Here is a 20000-nt window from a genome sequence, read left to right as displayed (position 1 = left end):
GTGTGGAAAAACCAAGGCGCAAAATAACTGCCCATGAACTGAGAAAAGTCAAGCGTGCAGCTGCCAAGATGCCACTTGCCACCAGTTTGGCCATATTTCAGAGCTGCAACATCACTGGAGTGCCCAAAAGCACAAGGTGTGCAATACTCAGAGACATGGCCAAGGTAAGAAAGGCTGAAAGACGACCACCACTGAACAAGACACACAAGCTGAAACGTCAAGACTGGGCCAAGAAATATCTCAAGACTGATTTTTCTAAGGTTTTATGGACTGATGAAATGAGAGTGAGTCTTGATGGGCCAGATGGATGGGCCCGTGGCTGGATTGGTAAAGGGCAGAGAGCTCCAGTCCGACTCAGACGCCAGCAAGGTGGAGGTGGAGTACTGGTTTGGGCTGGTATCATCAAAGATGAGCTTGTGGGGCCTTTTCGGGTTGAGGATGGAGTCAAGCTCAACTCCCAGTCCTACTGCCAGTTTCTGGAAGACACCTTCTTCAAGCAGTGGTACAGGAAGAAGTCTGCATCCTTCAAGAAAAACATGATTTTCATGCAGGACAATGCTCCATCACACGCGTCCAAGTACTCCACAGCATGGCTGGCAAGAAAGGGTATAAAAGAAGAAAATCTAATGACATCCTTGTTCACCTGATCTGAACCCCATTGAGAACCTGTGGTCCATCATCAAATGTGAGATTTACAAGGAGGGAAAACAGTACACCTCTCTGAACAGTGTCTGTGAGGCTGTGGTTGCTGCTGCACGCAATGTTGATGGTGAACAGATAAAAACACTGACAGAATCCATGGATGGCAGGCTTTTGAGTGTCCTTGCAAAGAAAGGTGGCTATATTGGTCACTGATTTGTTTTTGTTTTGTTTTTGAATGTCAGCAATGTATATTTGTGAATGTTGAGATGTTATATTGGTTTCACTGGTAAAAATAAATAATTGAAATGGGTATATATTTGTTTTTTGTTAAGTTGCCTAATAATTATGCACAGTAATAGTCACCTGCACACACAGATATCCCCCTAAAATAGCTATAACTAAAAACAAACTAAAAACTACTTCCAAAACTATTCAGCTTTGATATTAATAAGTTTTTTAGGTTCATTGAGAACATGGTTGTTGTTCAATAATAAAATTAATCCTCAAAAATACAACTTGCCTAATAATTCTGCACTCCCTGTATATATACACACACACAAATACACACACACAGACACATATGCACACATACATACACAAACACATATACACACATACATACATGCACACACATACATACACAAACACATATGCACACATACATACACAAACACATATACACACATACTAATGACATGCAGTGACGTCAGAGGCTGGTGAGGCAGTGGCTAGGATACACCTTCATTCTTTAGATATCCTTTGTTGAAGAAATAGCAATGCACATGGGTGAGCCAATCACATGAGGTATCTATGTGCAGCCACCAATCAGCAGCTACTGAGCATATTTAGATATGATTTTCAACAAAGGATATCAAAAGAATGAAGAAAATTAGATATTAGATGTAAATTGGAAAGTTATTTAAAATTGCATGCTCTTTCTAAATCATGAAAGAAAACATATGGGTTTCATGTCCCTTTAAATGGTGTCTTGGAAAACTGGTCAACTTCGTAAACATCTGATTTTAGTCTAAAGGATTGTAACAGAAACTCTTGCCAGATAACAAAATGCTTGCTCTGATTATGAGATCTAGAAATCCATGCCCATTAAAATATGTTTGAAACATAATTTTTACTTTAATGCTGCAAATTATGCTTATAGATTCTTTCATTATTCAGTAAATATAAAAATGTCTTGACCCAGTGGCGGCTGGTGAAATTTAAAGATGGTGGGGCGCTTGACCCCACCCCTTTAAATAAAGCCACACCATCAGATGGCACTACCAATTCATTAATTAAGTAAATAAAAGGTAGACAGAAACACAGAAAAGCACTCGGGGGGAGAGGGAGAGAGAGACGGGGGGAGAGAGACACAGAGGGTTAGAGAGAAAGGGAGAGAGACACAATCACACACAGAGGGTTAGAGATAGAGAGAGAGAGAGAGACACAATCACACACAGAGGGTTAGAGAGAGAGAAAGAGAGAGAGAGACACATTCACACACAGAGGGTTAGAGAGAGAGAGAAACAGAGAGAGAGAGAAACAGATAGAGACACAGTCATACACAGAGGGTTAGAGAGAGAGAGAGAGAAACAGAGAGAGACACAATCATACACAGAGGGTTAGAGAGAGAGAAAGAGAGAGAGACACAATCATACACAGAGGGTTAGAGAGAGAGAGAAACAGAGAGAGAGAGAGGGAGAGAGAGAGAGACAATCACACACAGAGGGTTAGTGAGAGAGAGAGAAAGAGAGAGGAAGAGACACAATCACACACAGAGGGTTAGAGAGAGAGAGAAAGAGAGAGAGAGAGAGACACAATCACACACAGAGGGTTAGAGAGAGAGAGAGAGACAATAACACAGAGAGAGAGAGAGAGAGAGAGAGAGAGAAAGAGAGAGAGAGACACAATCACACACAGAGGGTTAGAGAGAGAGAAAGAGAGAGAGGGACACAATCACACACAGAAGGTTAGAGAGAGAGAGAGAGAGAGAGAGAGAAAGAGACACAATCACACACAGAGGGTTAGAGAGAAATAGAGAGACACAATCACATGCAGAGGGTTAGAGAAAGAGAGAGATACACAATCACACACAGAGGGTTAGAGAAAGAGAGAGAGACACAATCACACACAGAGGGGGGTAGTTATCAAGCCGTCAACCTCAAATACGCTGGAATTCCGCAGCGTATTTGTGGCGAGGCTGATTCGCCTTAGTTATCAAAGGCTACAGACTGGCAAAAGTAGAATTTTGTGACGTAAATTTCGATCCGCCGGACTCCGTCCGACACAGATCGATTCTTACGTCACTCCAGATGTTCCGCACACAAGTACGGCACAATCTCACTACTTTTGCTAGTTATAAAAAAACTAGCAGGTACGCTCGGCACTTTTACGGCCCAGCGTACCTGGTTTTCAAACCGCCAGCCTGGAGGCGGCGGATCCCATAGGAATCAATGGGAGTCTGACCATAGCGAAAGTACAAGTTCGCTGCTGACATACATCCCATTCATTCCTATGGGAGCTGTCTGCACCTAACACCCTAACATGTACCCCGAGTCTAAACACCACTAATCTGTCCCCCCTACACCGCCACAACTAAATAAAGTTATTACCCCCTAAACCGCCGCTCCCGGAGCCCACCGACACTATAATAAATATGTTAACCCCTAAACCGCCGCTCCCGGAGCCCACCGCAAGCTACTCTATACATATTAACCCCTAAACCGCCGCTCCCGGACCGCCGCAACCTATATTAAATTTATTAACCCCTATCCTGCCCCCCTACACCGTCGCCACCTATAATAAATTTATTAACCCCTATCCTGCCCCCTTCTACACTGTTGCCACCTATAATAAATTTATTAACCCCTATCCTGCCCCCCACTACACCGCCGCCACTGTAATAAAATTATTAACCCCTAAACCTAAGTCTAACACTAACCCTAACACCCCCTAACTTAAATATTAAATAAATCTAAATCATATTTCTATTATGAACTAAATGAATCCTATTTAAAACTAAATACTTACCTTTAAAATAAACCCTAATATAGCTACAATATAAATAATAATTATATTGTAGCTATCTTAGGATTAATTTTTATTTTACAGGTACCTTTCAATTTATTTTAACTAGGTACAATAGCTATTAAATAGTTATTAACTATTTAATAGCTTACCTAGCTAAAATAAAGAGAAATTTACCTGTGAAATAAAAACTAACCTAAGTTACAATTACACCTAACACTACACTATACTTTAATAAATTATTCCTATTTAAAACTAAATACTTACCTGTAAAATAAACCCTAATATAGCTACAATATAATTAATAATTACATTGTAGCTATCATAGGCCTAGATTTGGAGTTCGGCGGTAAAAGGGCTGTTAACGCTCCGCGGGTTTTTTTCTGGCCGCACCATAAATTTAACTCTGGTATCGAGAGTTCAAACAAATGCTGCGTTAGGCTCCAAAAAAGGAGCGTAGAGCATATTTACCGCAAATGCAACTCTCGATACCAGAGTTGCTTACGGACGCGGCCGGCATCAAAAACGTGCTCGTGCACGATTCTCCCATAGGAAACAATGGGGCAGTTTGAGCTGAAAAAAAACCTAACACCTGCAAAAAAGCAGCGTTCAGCTCTTAACGCAGCCCCATTGTTTCCTATGGGGAAACACTTCCTACGTCTGCACCTAACACTCTAACATGTACCCCGAGTCTAAACACCCCTAACCTTACACTTATTAACCCCTAATCTGCCGCCCCCGCTATCGCTGACCCCTGCATTACACTTTTAACCCCTAATCTGCCGCTCCGTAAACCGCCGCCACCTACGTTATCCCTATGTACCCCTAATCTGCTGCCCTAACATCGCCGACCCCTATGTTATATTTATTAACCCCTAATCTGCCCCCCACAACGTCGCCGACACCTGCCTACACTTATTAACCCCTAATCTGCCGAGCGGACCTGAGCGCTACTATAATAAAGTTATTAACCCCTAATCCGCCTCACTAACCCTATCATAAATAGTATTAACCCCTAATCTGCCCTCCCTAACATCGCCGACACCTACCTTCAATTATTAACCCCTAATCTGCCGACCGGAGCTCACCGCTATTCTAATAAATGTATTAACCCCTAAAGCTAAGTCTAACCCTAACACTAACACCCCCCTAAGTTAAATATAATTTTTATCTAACGAAATAAATTAACTCTTATTAAATAAATAATTCCTATTTAAAGCTAAATACTTACCTGTAAAATACATCCTAATATAGCTACAATATAAATTATAATTATATTATAGCTATTTTAGGATTAATATTTATTTTACAGGCAACTTTGTAATTATTTTAACCAGGTACAATAGCTATTAAATAGTTAAGAACTATTTAATAGTTACCTAGTTAAAATAATAACAAATTTACCTGTAAAATAAATCCTAACCTAAGATATAATTAAACCTAACACTACCCTATCAATAAAATAATTAAATAAACTACCTACAATTACCTACAATTAACCTAACACTACACTATCAATAAATTAATTAAACACAATTGCTACAAATAAATACAATTAAATAAACTATCTAAAGTACAAAAAATAAAAAAGAACTAAGTTACAGAAAATAATAAAATATTTACAAACATAAGAAAAATATTACAACAATTTTAAACTAATTACACCTACTCTAAGCCCCCTAATAAAATAACAAAGCCCCCCAAAATAAAAAATTCCCTACCCTATTCTAAAATACAAATATTACAAGCTCTTTTACCTTACCAGCCCTGAACAGGGCCCTTTGCGGGGCATGCCCCAAGAATTTCAGCTCTTTTGCCTGTAAAAAAAAACATACAATACCCCCCCCCCAACATTACAACCCACCACCCACATACCCCTAATCTAACCCAAACCCCCCTTAAATAAACCTAACACTACCCCCCTGATGATCTTCCTACCTTGTCTTCACCATGCCAGGTTCACCGATCCGTCCTGGCTCCAAGATCTTCATCCAACCCAAGCGGGGGCTAGACATCCACTGAAGAAGTCCAGAAGAGGGTCCAAAGTCTTCCTCCTATCCGGCAAGAAGAGGACATCCGGACCGGCAAACATCTTCTCCAAGCGGCATCTTCTATCTTCTTCCATCCGATGACGACCGGCTCCATCTTGAAGACCTCCAGCGCGGATCCATCCTCTTCTTCCGACGACTAGACGACGAATGACGGTTCCTTTAAGGGACGTCATCCAAGATGGCGTCCCTCGAATTCCGATTGGCTGATAGGATTCTATCAGCCAATCGGAATTAAGGTAGGAATTTTCTGATTGGCTGATGGAATCAGCCAATCAGAATATAGTTCAATCCGATTGGCTGATCCAATCAGCCAATCAGATTGAGCTCGCATTCTATTGGCTGATCAGAACAGCCAATAGAATGCGAGCTCAATCTGATTGGCTGATTGGATCAGCCAATCGCATTGAACTTGAATCTGATTGGCTGATTCCATCAGCCAATCAGATTTTTCCTACCTTAATTCCGATTGGCTGATAGAATCCTATCAGCCAATCGGAATTGAAGGGACACCATCTTGGATGACGTCCCTTAAAGGAGCCTTCATTCATCGGTAGTTCGTCAGGAAAGAAGGATGTTCCACGTCGGCGGGATGAAGATTCAAGACCCGGCTTCGAAGATGACCTCGCCCGGATAGAAGACTTCTTCAGCGCCTCTTGGAAGATGACCTCGCCCGGATGGAAGATTTCTTCAGCGCCGCTTGGAGGATCACTTCATCGGATGGAAGATTTCTTCAGCGCCGCTTGGAGGATCACTTCATCGGATGGAAGATTTCTTCAGCGCCCCTTGGAGGATAACTTCTGCCGGTCCGGATGTCCTCTTCAGTTCCATCGCTGCTCGGCTGAGTGAAGACGACTAAAGGTAGGATGATCTTCAGGGGATTAGTGTTAGGTTATTTTAAGGGGGGTTTGGGTTAGATTAGGGGTATGTGGGTTGTGGGTTTTAATGTTGGGGGGGTTGTATTTTTCTTTTACAGGCAAAAGAGCTGAACTCTTTGGGGCATGCCCCCACAAAAGGCCCTTTTAAGGGCTGGTAAGGTAAAAGAGCTTTGAACTTTTTTAATGTAGAATAGGGTAGGGCATTTTTTTATTTTGGGGGGGTTTGTTATTTTATTAGGGGGCTTAGATTAGGTGTAAGTAGCTTATAATTGTTGTAATATGTTTTTAAATGTTTGTAACTTATTTTTTTTATTTTTTGTAACTTAGCTTTTTTTATTTTTTGTACTTTAGTTAGTTTATGTAATTGTATTTAATTGTAGTTATTTGTAGGTAGTTTATTTAATTTATTGAATGATAGTGTAGTGTTAGGTTTAATTGTAACTTAGGTTAGGATTTATTTTACAGGTAATTTTGTATTTCTTTTAGCTAGGTAGTTATTAAATAGTTAATAACTATTTAAAAACTATTCTAACTAGCTAAAATAAATACAAAGTTACCTGTAAAATAAATATAAATCCTAAAATAGCTACAATGTAATTATTATTTATATTGTAGCTATATTAGGGTTTATTTTACAGGTAAGTATTTAGTTTTAAATAGGAATAATTTATTAAAGTATAGTGTAGTGTTAGGTGTAATTGTAACTTAGGTTAGTTTTTAGTTTACAGGTACATTTCTCTTTATTTTAGCTAGGTAAGCTATTAAATAGTTAATAACTATTTAATAGCTATTGTACCTAGTTAAAATAAATTGAAAGGTACCTGTAAAATAAAAATAAATCCTAAGATAGCTACAATATAATTATTATTTATATTGTAGCTATATTAGGGTTTATTTTATAGGTAAGTATTTAGTTTTAAATAGGATTAACTTAGTTAATAATAGAAATATTATTTAGATTTATTTAATTAATATTTAAGTTAGGGGGGTGTTAGGGTTAGTGTTAGAGTTTAGGGGTTAATAATTTTATTACAGTGGCGGCGGTGTAGTGGGGGCAGGATAGGGGTTAATAAATTTATTATAGGTGGCGACGGTGTAGGGGGGGCAGGATAGGGGTTAATAAATTTATTATAGGTGGCGACGGTGTAGGGGGGGCAGGATGGGGGTTAATAAATTTAATATAAGTTGCGGCGGGTTCAGGGAGCGGCGGTTTAGGGGTTAATACATTTATAAGACTTGCGGCAGGGTCTAGGAGCGGCGGTTTAGGGGTTAATACATTTATAAGACTTGCGGCAGGGTCTAGGATCGGCGGTTTAGGGGTTAATGCATTTATCAGAGTTGGGGCAGGGTCTAGGAGCGGCGGTTTAGGGGTTAGTAACTTTATTTAGTTGCGGGGGGCTCCGGGGGCGCCGGTATAGGGGGTAGAACAGTGTAGTTTAGTGTGAGTGCTTAGTGACAGGCTAGAAAGAAAGCTGTCAAACAGCCGAAGAGCAGCGAGATCGGTCCGATCGATCTGATCGGATGAGTGATAACTCTCACAGTCCGCTGCTCATCGCCCCGCGGCTTTTTGACAGCATTTTTTGATAACTGAGGCGTATTTTTTCAGGTCCGCGGCGGCGAAGGTAGGCGAGCTTAGGCGGGCGTATTGGGCCGGCGAAGGCAGGAAAGTTGACACGTTGATAACTACCCCCCAGAGGGTTAGAGAAAGAGAGAGAGACACAATCACACACAGAGGGTTAGAGAGACACATAAGGGATGAGAGAGTCAGAGGGGGGGAGGAAGAGAGACAGAGACCATGGGGAGAACGACACATAAGGAGAGAGAGATGGATAGAGAGAGAGAGAGAGAGAGAGAGACACACACAAACAAGGGGGGGGGAGAGGGACCACTGCATTTTTAAGTAATAAAACAGCAGAGCTACAGAGAGTTCAGAAAGTGAGACTATACATTAGTGTGAAGTACAGAGGCAAGCTGCTAAGGTAGTGGGTGGGTGTAAATTTTGAGTAAACAAAATAGAAAAACGATCCTTAAACTGCTGTAAAAGAGTAAAAAAACAAAAAACACTAAACCACATTCATTAAATTATAATTTTCAGTAACACAATCCCTTTCAGCAAAATCTATTGCCTAGATTACAAGTTTTGTCTGTAAAAACTTGCGTTGCTAACGAGCCTTTTTTTACAGCGCACACTTTAAACAACGTTGGTTAATGTAGATGTATAATTTATATTCTTTATTATATAATCTTTATTCACATTTTATTAAAAAGTTATTAAAGAGACACTCTAGTCAGAAATAAACTTTCATAATTCAGATAGGGCATGAAATTTTAAACAACTTTCCTCTTTTATCATCAAATGTATTTGTTCTCTTGGCATTCTTTGTTGAAAGCTAAACCTAGGTAGGCTCATATGATAATTTCTAAGCCCTTGAAGACCACCTCTTATATCAGGGCATTTTGACAGTTTTTCACAACTAGAGGGTGTTAGTTCGTGTGTGCCATATAGATACCATTGTGCTCATGCCCATGGAGTTACCTAGGAGTCAGTACTGATTGGCTAAAATGCAAGTCTGTCAAAAGATCTGAAATAAGGAGGTAGTCTGCAGAGGCTTAGATACAAGATAATCACAGAGGTAAAAAGTGTATTAATATAACAGTGTTGGTTATGTAGAACTCGGGAATGGGTAATAAAGGGATTATCTCTCTTTTTAAACAATAAACAATCTGGAGTAGACTGTCACTTTAAGTTAAAGGACCAGTCAAACAGTAGATTTGCATAATCAACAAATGCATGATAAAAAGACAATGCAATAGCACTAAGGGGCCTATTTAAAAAAGGTCTGTCGGACCTGATCTGACAGTGTGGATCAGGTCCGACAGACCTCACTGAATGTGGAGAGCAATACGCTCTCCGTATTCAGCATTGCACCAGCAGCTCTTGTGAGCTTGTCAATCAACACAACCGTACTTGTTCGGGTTGAATTGCTGCAATGTCTGTCCGCCTGCTCAGAGCAGGTTTTAGACTGCTGCTTCATAACTGGTGTCTCTGGTGAGCCTGCAGGCTCGCCAGAAACACGGGCCCTCAGGCTCCATCCGGAGCTTCTTAAATGGGCCCCTTAGTCTGAACTTCAAATGAGTAGTAGATTTTTTAAAAATAAATTGCAAAGTAATGTATATTTCCACTCCCCCTGTATCATGTGACAGCCATTAGCCAATCACAAATACATATAGGTATATTCTGTGAATTCTTGCACATGCTCAGTAGGAGCTGGTGACTCAAAAAGTGTAAATATAAAAAGACTGTGCACATTCTGTTAATGGAAGTAAATTGGAAAGTTGTATAAAATTGCATGATCTGTGTGAATCATGAAGTTTAATTTTGACTTGAATGTCCCTTTAACAGTTGAAATAGACTGTATCAGACATTTCAAAACAGTCCAAGGGATTTTTTTTTCCTGGTGGGAAAAGGGGGAAAGAGGAGATTTATTATAGTCCCAGAGAAAAAACAATCACTTTTACTGTTTGTGAGGGATTGTGTGTTAGCCTAGCAATGGTCTACATCAGCCATGGCCAACTGGCGGCCCATGAACCATGTGTGGCCCTCTGCCCTAGTTTTTGTGGCCCCTTGGAAAAAACAGAACTAAGAATGTGTACCATGGTTCTTGTGGCCCCAGTAAAATGTGCAAGTACACACATGTGCTATGGGGAAAACTAAGTGGCCCTCTAAAGGGGTAACAGCAGCGAGAGGGTACTCTGCAACCTTACCTAAATTTGTGGCATTGGGCATTTTTAGGAAATATATTATTATTATTTGTTTAATGGCTATAAACTTATATGTGGCCCATAAGGCTTCTAAAATATTCATCTGCGCCCCCTCCCCCGTTGCAGGAAGTGGCCCTCACTGGTCTATTTAACATATTCATAGTAATGGTAGGGCTGATAATCTTACAGGGTCAGTGTTCAGCTACTGCATACTCATGTATCCCCTATATTTCTAAGGGGCTGGGCTGGTTATTTGTTAAGGATGCACAATCATTATTTATGTCAACATAAAATCTCAGTCCCAACAGCAAACCTAGGTATCTCGGGTGGGTGTTGCCAGGGGTTGCTGGAGGGAGGAGTCGTCAGTCTGGCAGTCAAAGTCGCCCCCCTGGGTCCAGATTCCAGCAGGGAGACTCCAGCAATCTCTTGCACCACTCCAGTGGGTCACAGCCTGATCAGTGTAACAAGATCCTTAAAGGGACATTGCACACTAGATTTTTCTTTGCATAAATGTTTTGTAGATGATGACCTTAATTTATCAGGTTTAAATCACTCTTCTTCCCACGTGTGTGGTCTGATTGAGTAGCTCATAATAAGGACAGTAAACACCTTGCAGTCTTCTAATAGATTAACATATCAGCAGTGTCTGAACTTTATTAGAACAGATTAACACCTTGTTTTCTGCAGTTGTTTTATAGTGGTCAAACTTCACCCACTACTTTCCTAATTTGGAGGAGCCAATCTAGACTTGAGTGCGGAGATGAAAGGGTTTACTTACCACTGTCGTTTTAACAATTCACATTGTTTGGCTTCAGCAAAAATAATAAGATAACGAAATAGGGAGAGATCTGTGACAAGATTAGACTTATGAGGCTAACGTGTGCATTTTAGTTTTCAAGACTGGAAAATCCAAAATTTTCAGATTTAAATGATAGGAAAAATGAGAAAAGCAAATTTTTAAGTAAATTGTAAAGTTATTTTATTGTACATAGTTATGCATTTTATATTATAATCCCAAAGTGTGAAAATGTCCCTTTAAATCCTACTTAGCAATCTGCTATGCCCAGTTTCCATGATGTATATAATAAGTTCAATAGGTAAGAACTCCTATAGCTGAAATCACTGTGAAACCCAGTCACTGAGGAAAGAAATCAGCCGGTGTTTCGCCAGCTGGAAAAGCACGCCAACCACAACGTGTATAACATAAACAAGGAGGAATCTTCCAAGCGTGTGGGTAGCCAAAGTATCAAAGCAACAATACCACCATTGCACTAGTATAAAGTTAAAAAAACTCAAAAATTTATTGGAAAACTGTACAACTTACAGTTTTCAGAGGACACAAACAGAGGTGTGTAGGTAGTGAGGACACAACCTACGTCAACTGACATGTTTCACGCCTTGATGGCGCTTTCTCAAAGACAGTCCCTCGGATGAAGTAGATTGTGTCCTCATACCTACACTCCTCCTTTTGTGTCCTCTGAAAACTATATATATAATGTATAATTCTATTTGTTACACCACCAAACCACCATTGTTTTGCCTTCAATGTACAAAGTCCAAACAGCACCGTATTATAGTAAACTGTACTTTATTAAGACATCTTCATAGGTACAGGACAAGTGACATTTCGGGTCCCACACCCTTAATCATACTTATTGCAATGGGCAGTGTACACATGTGGCAAATAAACATGATTAAAGGGATAGGAAAGTCAAAAATAAAGTTGCATGATTCATATAGAGCGTGTATTTCTTTCATGTAATTGGCAAGAGTCCATAAGCTAGTGACGTATGGGATATACAATCCTACCAGAAGGGGCAAAGTTTCCCAAACCTCAAAATGCCTATAAATACACCCCTCACCACACCCACAATTCAGTTTTACAAACTTTGCCTCCTATGGAGGTGGTTTATATGCGCTTCTCAGCATTTTGAAGCTCGATTCCTCTCAGAGTACAGTAAATATCAGAGGGATGTGAAGGGAGTATCACCTATTGAATGCAATGGTTTTCCTCACGGAGATCTATTTCATAGGTTCTCTGTTATCGGTCGTAGAGATTCATCTCCTACCTCCCTTTTTAGATCGACGATATACTCTCATATTCCATTACCTCTACTGATAACCGTTTCAGTACTGGTTTGGCTATCTGCTATATGTAGATAGGTGTCTTTTGGTAAGTATGTTTTCATTACTTAAGACACACTCAGCTATGGTTTGGCACTTTATGTATTTATATAAAGTTCTAAATATATGTGTTGTACTTATATTTGCCATGATTCAGGTTTTCAGTATATTTCCTTTTACAGACTGTCAGTTTCATATCTGGGAAATGCGTTTTTATGAAAATGTATTTCTTACCTGGGGTATAGTCTCTTTTTCAAATTGACTGTCTTTTAAATTCGTGGGCAGAATTAGGCTCGGGAGGGCGCAAAATGCCAAAGTTTATTGCGTCATTTTTGGCACAAGATTTTTTGGCGCGGTTACGTTAGTTGACGCAAATTCGTCATTTCCGGCGTCTTAGTTGACGCTGAGTCCTTCACAAGGTTGCGTCATCTATGATGCGAGTGTGTCGTTTCCGGACGTTTTTGGCCCCAAAAAATATTTTTCTGTTTGTTGTGCGTCATACTTGGCGCCAAATATTTTCATTATTTAAGACCCCATTCCTATTCGCCTCTTGCCTTTTTCTATGTCAGAGGGCTATGCTGTTTGCATTTTTCCCATTCCTGAAACTGCCATATAAGGAAATTGATAATCTTGCTTTATATGTTGTTTTTTTCTCTTACATTTGCAAAATGTCTCAATCTGATCATGTCTCAGAATTCACTGTTGAATCCCTGCTGCCTGATAACAGTTCTACCAAAGCTAAGTGCATTTGTTGTAAACTTGTGGAGATTATACCTCCAGCTGTGGTTTGTAATAGTTGTCATGATAAACTTTTACATGCAGAAAATGTATTCATCAGTAGTAGTTCATTACCTGTTGCTGTTCCCTCAATATCTTATGCACAAGATATACCTGTAAATTTAAAAGAATTTATTTCTGATTCTATTCAGAAGGTTTTGTCTGCTATTCCGCCTTCTAATAAACGTAAAAGGTATTTTAAAAATCTCATAGAGTTGATGAAATTTCAAATGACCGGCAACATACTGATTTATCCTTCTCTGATGAGGATCTATCTGATTCAGAAGATCCTGCCTCAGATATTGACACTGACAAATCTTCTTATTTATTTAAAATGGAGTATATTCGTTCTTTATTAAAAGAAGTGTTGATTACATTGGATATGGAGGAAACTAGTCCTCTTGATATTAAAACTAGTAAACGTTTAAATTCTGTTTATAAACCTCCTGTGGTTATTCCAGAGGTTTTTCCAGTTCCTGATGCTATTTCTGATATGATTTCTAAAGAATGGACTAGGCCTGGTACTTCTTTTATTCCTTCTTCAAGGTTTAAAAAATTGTATCCTTTGCCAGCAGTTAAATTGGAGTTTTGGGAAAAGATCTTCAAAGTTGATAGGGTTATCTCTACTCTTGCTAAACGTACTACTATTTCTACGGAAGATAGTACTTCTTTTAAAGATCCTTTAGTTAGGAAACTTGACTTCAGGTCATCTTCTTAGGCCTGCAATTTCTTTGGCTGATGTTGCAGCTGCTTCAACTTTTTGGTTGGAAACTTTAGCGCAACAAGTATTGGATCATGATTTGTCTAGCATTAAGTTGATTCAACATGCTAATAATTTCATTTGTGATGCCATTTTTGATATCATCAAAATTGATTTTAGATATATGTCTTTATCTATTTTAGCTAGAAGAGCTTTGTGGCTCAAATCTTGGAATGCTGATATGACGTCCAGATTGTTATCTCTTTCTTTCCAAGGTAATAAATTATTTGGTTCTCAGTTGGATTCAATAATTTTAACTGTCACTGGGGAAATGTAGTTTTTTTGCCTCAGGATAAAAAACCTAAGGGAAAATTTAAAACTTCTAACCGTTTTCTTTCCTTTCGACATAATAAGGAACAGAAATCTAATCCTTCCCCAAAGGAATCTGTTTCCAATTCGAAGCCTTCTTCAAATTGGCATAAATCCAAGCCATTTAAGAGATCAAAGCCAGCCCCCAAGTTTGGATGAAGGTGCGGCCCTCATTCCAGCTCAGTTGGTAGGGGCAGATTCAAATTTTTCAGATGTTTGGATCAATTTGGTCCAAAATCATTGGATTCAGAGTATTGTCTCTCAGGGGTACAGAATAGTATTCAGAGAAAGACTGCCTGCGAGAAGATTTTTTCTCTTACACATTCCAGCGAACCCAGTAAAGGCTCAGGCTTTCCTGAAGTGTGTTTCAGACCTGGAGTTATCAGGGGTAATCATGCCAGTTCCGTTTCAGGAACAGGGTCTGGGGTTTTATTCAAATCTATTGATTGTCCCAAAGAAAGAAAATTAATTCAGACCAGTTTTGGATCTAAAGATTTTGAATTGATATGTAAGATTACCAACTTTCAAGATGGTGACTATAAGGACTATTCTGCCTTTTGTTCAGCAAGGGCATTATATGTCCACAATAGACTTACAGGATGCATATCTTTATATTCCGATTCATCCGGATCACTATCAGTTCCTGGGATTCTCTTTTCTAGACAAACATTAACAATTTGTTGCTCTACCTTTTGGCCTAGCGACAGCTCCAAGAATCTTTTCAAAGGTTCTCGGTGCCCTACTCTCTGAAATTAGAGAGCAGGGTATTGTGGTGTTTTCTTATTTGGACGATATCTTAGTACTCGCTCAGTCTTTATGTTCTGCAGAATCTCACACAAATCAACTAGTATTGTTTCTTCATAGACATGGTTGGAGGATCAATTTACCAAAAAGTTCTTTGATTCCTCAGACAAAGGTAACCTTTTTAGGTTTCCAGATAGATTCAGTGTCCATGACGTTTTCTCTAACAGACAAGAGACGTTTGAAATTGGTTGCAGCCTGTTGGAACCTTCAGTCTCAGTCATTACCTTCAGTAGCTATGTGCATGGAAGTTTTAGGTCTCATGACTGCAGCATCGGACATGATCCCCTTTGCTCGTTTTCATATGAGACCTCTCAAGCTTTGTATGCTGAACCAATGGTGCAGGGATTAAAAAGGATATCACAATTAATATCCTTAAATCCCAATGTTCGACTTTCTCTGACTTGGTGGTTAGATCACCATCGTATAATTCTAGGGGCCTCTTTCATTCGTCCAACCTGGTCTGTGATCACAACAGATTCAAGTCTTTCAGGTTGGGGGGCTGTTTGGGGATCTCTCACAGCAGAAGGGGTTTGGAAATCTCAAGAGGCGAGATTACCAATCAATATTTTGGAACTCTGTGCAATTCTCAGGGCCCTTCAGTTTTGGTCTCTGTTGAAAAGAGAACTGTTCATTTGTTTTCAGACAGACAATATCACAACTGTGGCATATGTCAATCATCAGGGTGGGGCTCACAGTCCTCAAGCTATGAAAGAAGTATCTTGATACTTGTTTGGGCGGAATCTAGCTCCTGTCTAATTTCTGCGGATCATATCCCAGATATAGACAATTGGGAAGCGGATTATCTCAGTCGTCAGACTTTACATCCGGGAGAATGGTCACTCCACCCAGATGTGTTTTCTTTAATTGTTCAGATGTGGGGGCTTCAAGAAATAGATCTGATGGCATCTCAACTAAACAAAAAACTTCCCAGGTACCTGTCCAGGCCCAGGGATCCTCAGGCGGAAGCAGTGGATGCATTGATACTTCCATGGTGTTATCAGCCTGCTTTTTGCCGCCTCTAGTTCTTCTTTCAAGAGTGATCTCCAAGATCATCATGGAGCAATCATTTGTGCTGCTGGTGGCTCCTGCATGGTCTCACAGGTTTTGGTATGCGGATCTTGTTCGGATGTCCAGTTGCCAACCTTGGCCACTTCCATTAAGGCCGGACCTTCTATCTCAAGGTCCATTTTTCCATCAGGATTTCAAATCATTAAATTTGAAGGTATGGAAATTGAACGCTTAGTACTTAGTCATAGAGGTTTCTCTGACTCAGTGATTAATACTATGTTGCAGGCTCGTAAATCTGTTTCTAGAAAGATTTATTATCAAGTTTGGAAGACTTACATTTCATGGAGTTCTTCTCATAAATTCTCTTGGCAATCTTTTAGAATCTTAGACATCTTGGGTATTGCTATCCCATACGTCACTAGCTCATGGACTCTTGCCAATTACATGAAAGAAAACATAATTTATGTAAGAACTTACCTGATAAATTCATTTCTTTCATATTGGCAAGAGTCCATGAGGCCCACCCCCTTTTTTATGGTGGTTATAATTTTTTTTTTATAAAGCAAAATTATTTCTAAATTCCTTTGTTGATGCTTTTTACTCCTTTCTTTATCACCCCACTACTTGGCTATTCATTAAACTGAATTGTGGGTGTGGTGAGGGGTGTATTTATAGGCATTTGAGGTTTGGGAAACTTTGCCCCTCCTGGTAGGATTGTATATCCTATACGTCACTAGCTCATAGACTCTTGCCAATATGAAAGAAATTAATTTATCAGGTAAGTTCTTACATAAATTATGTTTTTTTAAGACACTTTTAAATGCACTTCTTTTTTTAAAGAATACGCACATATCCTACACTAGTGGGAGCTAGCTGCTGATTGGTGCCTGCACCCATTTGTCTCTTGTGATTGGCTGACTAGATGGGTTCAGCTGACTGCCAGTAGTGCAATGCTGCCCCTTCCGCAAAGGATAACAAGAGAATGAAGCAAATTTTATAATAGAAGTAAATTGGAAAACTGTTTAGAATTGTATGTTCTATCCAAATCATGAAATAAAATTTGGAGGTTTCCTGTCCCTTTAAGGGTGTGTGACCCGAAATGTTCCAATGAAGATGTATAGATAAAGTACAATATGCTGTAATACGGTGCTGTGGACCTTGTACTTTGCAGATTGAGGGGTAATTGCAGACTCTAACTCTAGATTGGATAACTAGAATTGGATACAATTAATTAATACCAATGCAATAATAATATATATTTTTTTTAAAAGTACATTTGATTTAGACTTTTTTTTGAGATATTTGACATATTTTAGGTGAAAATGGTTGCTTCTCAAAATTTAAATAAAAAAATGTCTAAATGAAAAAAAAAAAAAAAAATGAAAATATAGAGCCACTAGAGTCGATGGAAACATTTGACAAGGAGATAAAAATAAAGGTCAGATTCTAATATTTCATGTCAGCATGAAGTTATTAAATATTACACTTACACTCACATGGACAGTTCTCACTAAAGGGATTGAACTTAAAAGTTCCATTAAGTGGTGAGCTGCCTCCTATAGAAAGTAATGACGCTCTCTGGGATGGAGCATCTTGCAGGGGAGAGAAAATTTAGCAGGAAGCACCTGAGACTAATATAATTTTTTTTAAAGAGACAGTCAAGTAAAAAAAAAACTTTCATGATTCAAATAGGGCATGTAATTTTAAACAGCTTTCCAATTTACTTTTATCACCAATTTTGCTTTGTTCTCTTGGTATTCTTAGTTGAAAGCTAAACTTAGGAGGTTCATATACTAATTTCTTAGACCTTGAAGGCCGCCTCTAATCTGAATGCATTTGGTCAATTTTTCACCACTAGAGGGCGTTAGTTCTTGTGTTTCATATAGATAACTTTGAGCTTACACACGTGAAGCTCCTAGAAACGAGCACTGATTGGCTTAAATGCAAGTCTGTCAAAATAACTAAGGGGGCAGTTTGCAGAGGCTTAGATACAAGGTAATCACAGAGGTAAAAAGTGTATTATTATAACTGTGTTGGTTATGCAAAACTGTGGAATGGGTAATAAAGGGATTATCCATCTTTTTAAAAAACAAAAATGCTGGTGTTGACTGTCCCATTAAGTAAATGCAAACTAAACTGTGATGTTTTCATTGTACTTTAACTTGCATTTGCTTCTTATTTAGCATATATTTGCTAAATAAAAGAGTGAGAGCTGCAGGAATAAATGCTTAGAGAAACAATAAAATCTGTGAGAGAACTTCAGACATGCACAAGGAACTCCCCTGTTCAGCCCACTTAGGGCTAGATTACGAGTGGAGCACTATTTAGTGCTTTTTGCAAGCTTTGGGTTGGGCTTGTCTTAGGTGTTGAAAGTAAAAAGTTAGTGTGCAAGCAAAATCCAGAAAATATCCAACATTGCTAGAGGGCAACAGTTAGCGTGATCTAGACCTTAGTCTGCAGACAACAAGTCTTATTTGATAGAGCCAATTAGGGACATATATGTAGCAGGGTTAACCTTGTGCTATCCGAAGGTGCATTTTAAGTTTTGAGCATTATAAATTGCTCAATTTTCAGTGCTAAATTTAATGAAAAGGGGACAAAATAAATAATAACAAACATTTTTTCTGCATACATTTAATATGAATTTTAATGCGTACTATGATTTTTACATCATACTTTCAAAAAACGTTTTAAACTGCTTATTTTATTAAGCAGTATTTTGTAATTAATGTGTTTCTCCTTCACATACAGAAATGTGGGTTTCGCCCAGTAGTGGGATTCAACCGATTCTCACCAATTCTTAAGAACCTGTTCCTAAAATGTAAAAAGTGTAAAGGTTTTGTGTCATAGAGAACCTGTTGCTTACATTTCGTAATCTGACCACTGATTACACCCCATAGCCAGATACACATGTACAATTTGTCTCTCCAGAATCCTTTGAAGTACCTCAATAGCAGCACTGATTGACCAGTATAGATAATCTCGCCTAAACCGTGAGCTTTAGAGAGCTGACCCCTAGGTTGTATTATGTGCATTTTGTCTTTCTTTTTTATTTGTGTAATTTAACAGCTTTATATATATATATATATATATACAGGAACGTGACAAATCACTAGCTATGAAAAGTCGTCTCAGTTATCTTCTCATATAATCCCAAAACATGAGCCTGTTTTAAACTGCTAATCAGAACCTCTCTTTTAAAATAGAGGATATAGACATTTGAGTAAATGTAAAACTAAAATGTATAATGTTTTTAAGTTTATATAACACGGTTTAAGCAAAAACAAATCTCCAGTGAGGATCACTTGCAAGTACAACTCATTTGCGAACACATTTCAGACCTGTAGAAAAGTACATTAATGCCCAAAGTCAGATAAATAGGGAACAGCACTGCAGGGAGAGTCGCAGATTCAATATTGCGATTAAAGGGACAGTAAAGTCATAATTAGACATTCATGATTTAGACAGAGCGTGCAATTTTAAACAACATTCCAATTTACTTCTTGTATTTAATTCCCTTCCTTCTCTTGTAATCCTTTGCTGTAAGGTTTATCTAGGAAAGCTCAGGAGCAGCAAAAGAATCTAGACTCTAGCTGCTGATTGGTGGCTGCATATAAATACACTGATTTTCATTGGCTCACCCATGTGTTCAGTTAGGAACCAGTAGTGCATTGCTGCTCCTTCAACAAATGATACCAAGAGAATGAAGCAAAGTTAATAATAGAAGTAAACTGGAAAGTTGTTTCAAATTGTTTGTTCTACCTAAATCATGAAAGAAAAAATGTGGGTTTTCTGTCCCTTTAAATGTAAAACTTAATCTCTGCAGTTTGGAACACAATTTTAGAGTTCTTATTGTTAAAGAAG

General features: G+C 38.8%; 1 protein-coding gene across 5 annotated transcripts in view; it reads left to right on the top strand.

Moving 5' to 3' along the window:
* CCDC85B (coiled-coil domain containing 85B) overlaps window positions 1-20000 on the top strand; it is a 51100-nt gene that overhangs the window by 26266 nt on the left and 4834 nt on the right. Inside the window, exon 1 of one of the 5 annotated variants that reach the window (XM_053720037.1) lies at window positions 6362-6575. The exons of the other annotated variants lie outside the window; for them this stretch is intronic. The gene's annotated coding sequence lies outside the window, so the exon portion shown is untranslated. Of the gene's footprint in view, window positions 1-6361; window positions 6576-20000 lie in introns of those variants that run through there. 5 annotated transcript variants of the gene reach the window in all.

The sequence above is a fragment of the Bombina bombina genome, chromosome 7 (genome assembly GCF_027579735.1).
Source record: "Bombina bombina isolate aBomBom1 chromosome 7, aBomBom1.pri, whole genome shotgun sequence".
Classification (NCBI taxonomy): domain Eukaryota; kingdom Metazoa; phylum Chordata; class Amphibia; order Anura; family Bombinatoridae; genus Bombina; species Bombina bombina.
Note: the sequence above shows the minus strand (reverse complement) of the source record. Positions and strands in the feature narration are given on the sequence as shown.